At 43.2% G+C, this 6000-nt stretch overlaps 1 pseudogene; it reads right to left on the bottom strand.

Moving 5' to 3' along the window:
- Positions 1 to 781: 781 nt before the first annotated feature.
- LOC135980440 (olfactory receptor 10A4-like) lies at positions 782 to 1847 on the bottom strand (annotated as a pseudogene).
- Positions 1848 to 6000: the final 4153 nt, after the last annotated feature.

Raw genomic sequence — 6000 nt, forward strand, 5'->3', positions numbered from 1 at the left:
TTGAATTTTACATAACCTGTTCATTAATTATGAACAAATGTTAATCATCTAATATCTACAATTTTCTTGATGTAGAGTGCTTCTTTGACTCGGGAATCACCAGAAGAAACTCTCTGCCCTGCGTTAAGCAGAATGTCAGACTAGATGATCAGCATTGGTCCCTTATGGCCTTTTAATCAATGAATCTATGATATACGATCTGTTAGCATAGACTGCTGAACCTGTGCAAAATGCCATGGAATTCAAGAGCCAGCTTCAAGAGTTGTTGTGTGATCTGATCAGGTTAGGCATTGAAAGATCCATCAGAGTCTTACATAGGAAACTGTTCATAAGTGCTGAGAAATATTATTTAAAATTAGGCAACAGGGAGCACCGGGGAAATCCATTAGACAGCCAAAAAAACTCAGCCCAACCCAACCCAAATCCTAAAATGCTGCAATGGACCGACAGAGCAGGAAAAGGAAAAGCCTAAATGGAGTTGTCTGTAGAGATGGTTTGGATTTTTCCATCATTAAAATTTTGGTGAAAATTGTAAAATTTGCAAAAACCAAGGTGAACATTTTATGAAAGGATTTCCATTTTAAGCTTCTTTTTTCTTTGACATTCCAGATATTGAAGATATTTAAAATTTGGGGTTTTTTGGTAACACAAGTTTCTCTTCCCATTCTCCTGATAGGTTTACAAGTCCAATTTTTTCAAATGGCAACATTTCAATTAAAAAGTGAGGGTCATCGGCAGTAATTCAACAAAACATATATTTATTTCCCTCATTCCCCCTGTTTTAAGTAAGTCTAATTTTCATTCTCTGTTTTCGCCGATTGTGTGAAAAGATGCTCCTCTCTACTGTTTTCCTAAAGGTTCCCTTCACCTCTTTGTTCCTCAGAGTGTATATTATGGGATTCAATACAGGTGCTGCAACTGTGATCACGAGGGAAATCATTTGATCACTCTTTGGGGTGGAGATAGACTTGGGCCTCAGGTAGGTAAAAAGGTCCATTCCGTAGAACAAAGTCACCACCCTGAGATGGGAGGAGCAGGTGGAGAAGGCTTTATGCCTTCCCTCTGCCGTCGGCAGCTTGAGGATGGTGGAGATAATGCAGATGTAGGACAGGGTTATCAACAAAAAAGGGCCCATAATGAACAAAACTGACACAGTCAAGACCATAATCATATTTTTGGATATGTCCGTGCATGCCATCTTCAACACTGGTGGGATGTCACAGAAGAAGTGGTGGATGCGGTTGGAGCCACAGAAGGGCAGACTGAAGATCCAAGTGGTCTGAACTACTTCCACTGAGATGCCGATGATCCATGAAGTACCCATGAGCTGTGCACATGTCTGGCCACTCATGATAGTTCTGTAGTGCAGGGGGTGACATATGGCGATGTAGCGGTCGTACGCCATGGCTGCTAAGAGGCAGCATTCACGTCAGGCCCATGATGGAGATGATGTACATCTGGGCAGTGCAGCCCGCGATGGTGATGGTCTTTTGGTCCACCAAGAGGTGAACCAGCAGCTGAGAGACCACACTGCTGGTGTAGCATATTTTCAAGAATGACAGGTTCACCAGAAAGAAATACATGGGGGTGTGGAGTGAGGGGTTTAGCTTTATAAGGAGGATAACAAGCAGGTTCCCCATCAGGGCGACCAGGTACGTGACCAGAAGCACCAGAAACAGAATGATTTGCAGCTTGTTAAGGTTTGAAAACCCCACCAGGATGAATACATCAGAGATGGTCTGGTTCTCTCCAGGGTCACTCTCTGAATAGATCGTCTGTAAGAGTGGCAAAGAAAGAGACTGAATCTGAGGAATACTAAACATGTGGATGTGAATCAAACAATTCATACTGGTTTCCTTTCTGTTGGGATGCTTCAGACTAAAACCTGCTGCAATTCTGTATAGAAATATATAACTGGACCCAATCATCATGAGGCATAAGCTGGTGTAGCCACATTGATGTCAATCAAGCTGTGCCAATATAGGTCAGCTGGAGAGCCGACCACTTTGACACCAGTTGAACTACAGCTGATTTGCAACAGACGGGGATCTGATGAATTGACTCTAAATGAGCTACATCAGTTTATACCAGCAATGGAGGTATACCAGTTTCCAGCATCGGGGGTTCTATTCTTCTTCTTTGAACACATTTTTTGTCTGTCTCCATGGAAATTAAAAAAGGGATCTTTTCTCCTTTCTGCGTTTCTTTTGTTTTCCCCTCAGGAATGTTATTCTATTCTATAACAATGTTTACCAAAATAAGATTTCGCAAAGAGGGTAATTATTTTTATTTATTTATTTATTTTTGTGGCATCCCAGGAAGCTTCTCAGGAAGGTGGGAGATTAGCATCTTCAAAGTCCTATTGTTCTCCCCAATGGCCAATCCAGACTGATTTCATTCTGTGTGGTGGGCGTTTTCCAGGTGTAAACCACCTTGTAATTGTTACATAGTCAATAGTCCTAAATTCAAATACAGTAATGATACATGCATATAAATAGGATAATCATATTCAGCAGATCATAAACTTTCCAATGATCTTTCACAAGACCCATCTTGCATAATATACATCTTAGATATGCTATAACCATATTATAACATTATTTCTATGAAGAATATGGGGTATAGTGTTTCACATACACATCCATAGATAGATAGCTAGCTAGCTATGAATACAGACACAACCCAAGGTGCTCAGAAACACACACTCTAAGATTCTCTGCCACTGTATGGAAAATTCAAATGAAGAAACCAATGACTTAATCCTGGTCCCATTGCAGACTGGGGCACAACAAAATGGACTTCAGTGGGAGAATGGTTGGGGGCTTAAGTCATTCATCAATAGCCTACCTTGTTTAAGAAGAGTAGTTCCCTCTCCCAGCTGCAGACGCTAAGTGTGTTGAAGGAAAGAGAGGTGTTTTTATTTCATTCACTGGCTTCTGGGACCTACTCCCTAAAGGAAATTTCTTGTAATATTCTTCAAAGGAAGAACAATACTGCCTCAACCTGCAACAAAACAAAATTCACTAGGGAAGTCATTTCGTAGAAAGTTGTATCATCAATCATCATCATCGTGTGTATTTTCTAGATGAAAATCATACTAGGATTTACTAACTGTGGTAAATTGTGTGATAAAATTTTGTCTAGAAGAAGGAATGATTTGTCCAAAGCAACACAACACAGAGTCGGGGTTGACTAAGGTACAATGCCCAAGGCTCATGACTCCGGTTCCCCGATGTTCAGATTGTGTGCCCCATTCTTGTCTCAGAACCACGATTAGAACCCAGGAGCTCAGACTCCCAGTCCCAACTGCTCTAAACTTTAGGCCCCACTCCCCTCCCAGAGCTGGGAACAGAACCCAGGAGTCCTCAGTCTTAGACTCCACTGTCCCAATCACAGGGCCCATTTCCCTCCTAGAGGACCAGATCCAAAGCCCATCGAAGTCAGTGGGACTATTCCCTTTTACTCCAGTAAGTTTGCAGTGGGACCAGAATCAGGGCTAGTTCCCAGGAGCATTAGAATAAACTCTGTGTGGAAGCTGAGAGGTGCTGGGGGTAGTGCGCTTCAGGGAGTGGGGTGATGAGCTCAGCTGGGAGCACTCTCAATTCTAAGACAGTGTTGACCCCATTACTCCAGCATGGAAGAAGGAGGCTGTGCTATTGGGACTGTGGTGGGATTCTCAGTTTGAGGCACACTTCCCCCTTAGTCAGTGCTGGAAGCAATGCCCCAGTGTAGCACCAGTGGGCGCTGATCTATAGGGATGGGCCTGGAGGGCTCTGTGGGATGTTCTCAGCTTCATTGATCCCAATGTCCCAGTTCAGCAGCAAGGGGTGCTGTACAGCAGGGAATAGGGTGGAGGACTCATTAAGGGACATTCTCCTCTGTGGGTCAGTGTAACCCCCATGCTCCAGACCAGCTCCAAGGGATGACATGCTGCAAAGAGCTGGGTGGGGTCTCACCTGGTGGGGCTCGGCTGTCTCTTGGTCCATGCTGACCCCTTGTGCTTCAGCAGGGCACCACGTGGCCCTGTGCCGCAAGGAGCAAGGTGAGGGGCTCAGCTGCGGACCATCTCCCATCAGAATGGCTGCTTAGCACAGTGCTCCAGCTAGGCGCTTGGGAGACCTCTGCTGCAGAGGGTGGGGAGGGTGGATTAGCAGGGGATGCTCTCCCCTTAAAGTTGGTGCTGACCCTCAGCAACTCATCACAGTGGAAGGGGACACTGTTTCTGGTGGATGTTATATCTTTTGGATGAGCTGTAAATGAAAGATCTTTCCTGACCACCGTGGCCATGAATGAGTCTATGGGGCTGTTTACAAGTGGACGGGGCAGCAGTGGCACATACACACACATTGAGCATGGCTCATTTCCTCCTGTGGGGGGGACAGTCACTCACTCACTCACATGTGCACGCACATACAAACTGAGGATGGCTCATTACCCCAAGCAGGTAGAAACAGTCTCTCTCTCTCTCTCTCTCTCACACACACACACACAGACTCTCACACACACACATGCTGAGCAGGGCTCATTCTCTCCATCTGTGGACAACAATCTGTTGCCTGATCTATTGAATGTATCTTGATCATATTACCAGTTTACTTCCCCTATTCATCATTCTGAAACTTGGTAGGTTCTTGTCCCAAGATCAGGCCCAGTATTATCAGAATCACTGTTCAGTTGGGAACCCCCATGTGCATGGTTGCAACACTCACACTTAGGAGATTACATTATATGGAAAATGGATTTATTAACACAGTTAGGAAATTCACAAACACTCCATCCCAGCACGGCCGTTAGCCATAATACAGAAGGAGCTGAGCATCCCTATACTTACACTACCCCTTGCAAAACAACCCAAAGAGTTAAGTACAGAGGGGTAGCCGTGTTAGTCTGGATCTGTAAAAAGCATCAGAGAGTCCTGTGGCACCTTTAAGACTACCAGATGTATTGGAGCATAAGCTTTCGTGGGTGAATACCCACTTCGTCAGACGCATGTAATGGAAATTTCCAGAGGAAGGTATAAATATGCAGGCAAGAATCAGTCTGCAGATAACGAGGTTAGTTCAATCAGGGAGGAAGAGGTCCTCTGCTGGCAGTTGAGGTGTGAACACCAAGGGAGGAGAAACTGCTTTTGTAGTTGGCTAGCCATTCACAGTCTTTGTTTAATCCTGATCTGATGGTGTTAAATTTGCAAATGAACTGAAGCTCAGTCCAAAGAGAAACCACTGAGCTTCAGTTCATTTGCAAATTTGACACCATCAGATCAGGATTAAACAAAGATTGTGAATGGCTAGCCAACTAGCCCAATGAGCCCAATGCTAGCATTTCTCCAGCATTGGGCTCATTTTCATATGTGTTCTCATTCATGTTGCTATTCTCAGTTGCCCCCAATCTTTATCCAACACATTATCCATTGAATTTTACAGAGCCTATATATTATTCATGCACAAGTGTTAATAACCTAATGCCTAAAATGTTCTTGCTGAATTTGTAGTTTCTGGAACATGTTGCCCTAGGCCACTCTGCTTCTAAGTTTCTCAGAGAAAGGGAGTTTTTTTGTTTATCATTACATGTATGTAACTCTCACTTCTTCCAACATGACACATTGCTTATCTTCTTAACAGTATCATTTTAAACAAATCAGCAAATTATATCAAAGAGAAATAATAAAAGCCAAGACATACAGCCAGCCAGTGCATCTTAAAAATGCATTACAGGGATATTTAGGGAAAGAAGGCATATAGTCCTGTAATTGCTGAGCTAGGGATAGAGGTTTTAAATTTGGTATTTATTATACGTAGGAAGTGATATAGGTAGACAAGCCAACAGAGTAGTATTTCTCATTATAAGAATATACAAATGTATGTTATCATATAGTTATACAAAGATGTGCCATATACACAGGCTTTTGGTGCAATATTGTGATACATTGATCAGACCACTTATATGAGTTTATAACACAGCTATTCTTTTACATAGGTAATATAAACCATGTACAGTGCT

Source organism: Chrysemys picta, unplaced genomic scaffold, assembly GCF_011386835.1.
Source record: "Chrysemys picta bellii isolate R12L10 unplaced genomic scaffold, ASM1138683v2 scaf3338, whole genome shotgun sequence".
Taxonomy (NCBI): Eukaryota; Metazoa; Chordata; order Testudines; family Emydidae; genus Chrysemys; species Chrysemys picta.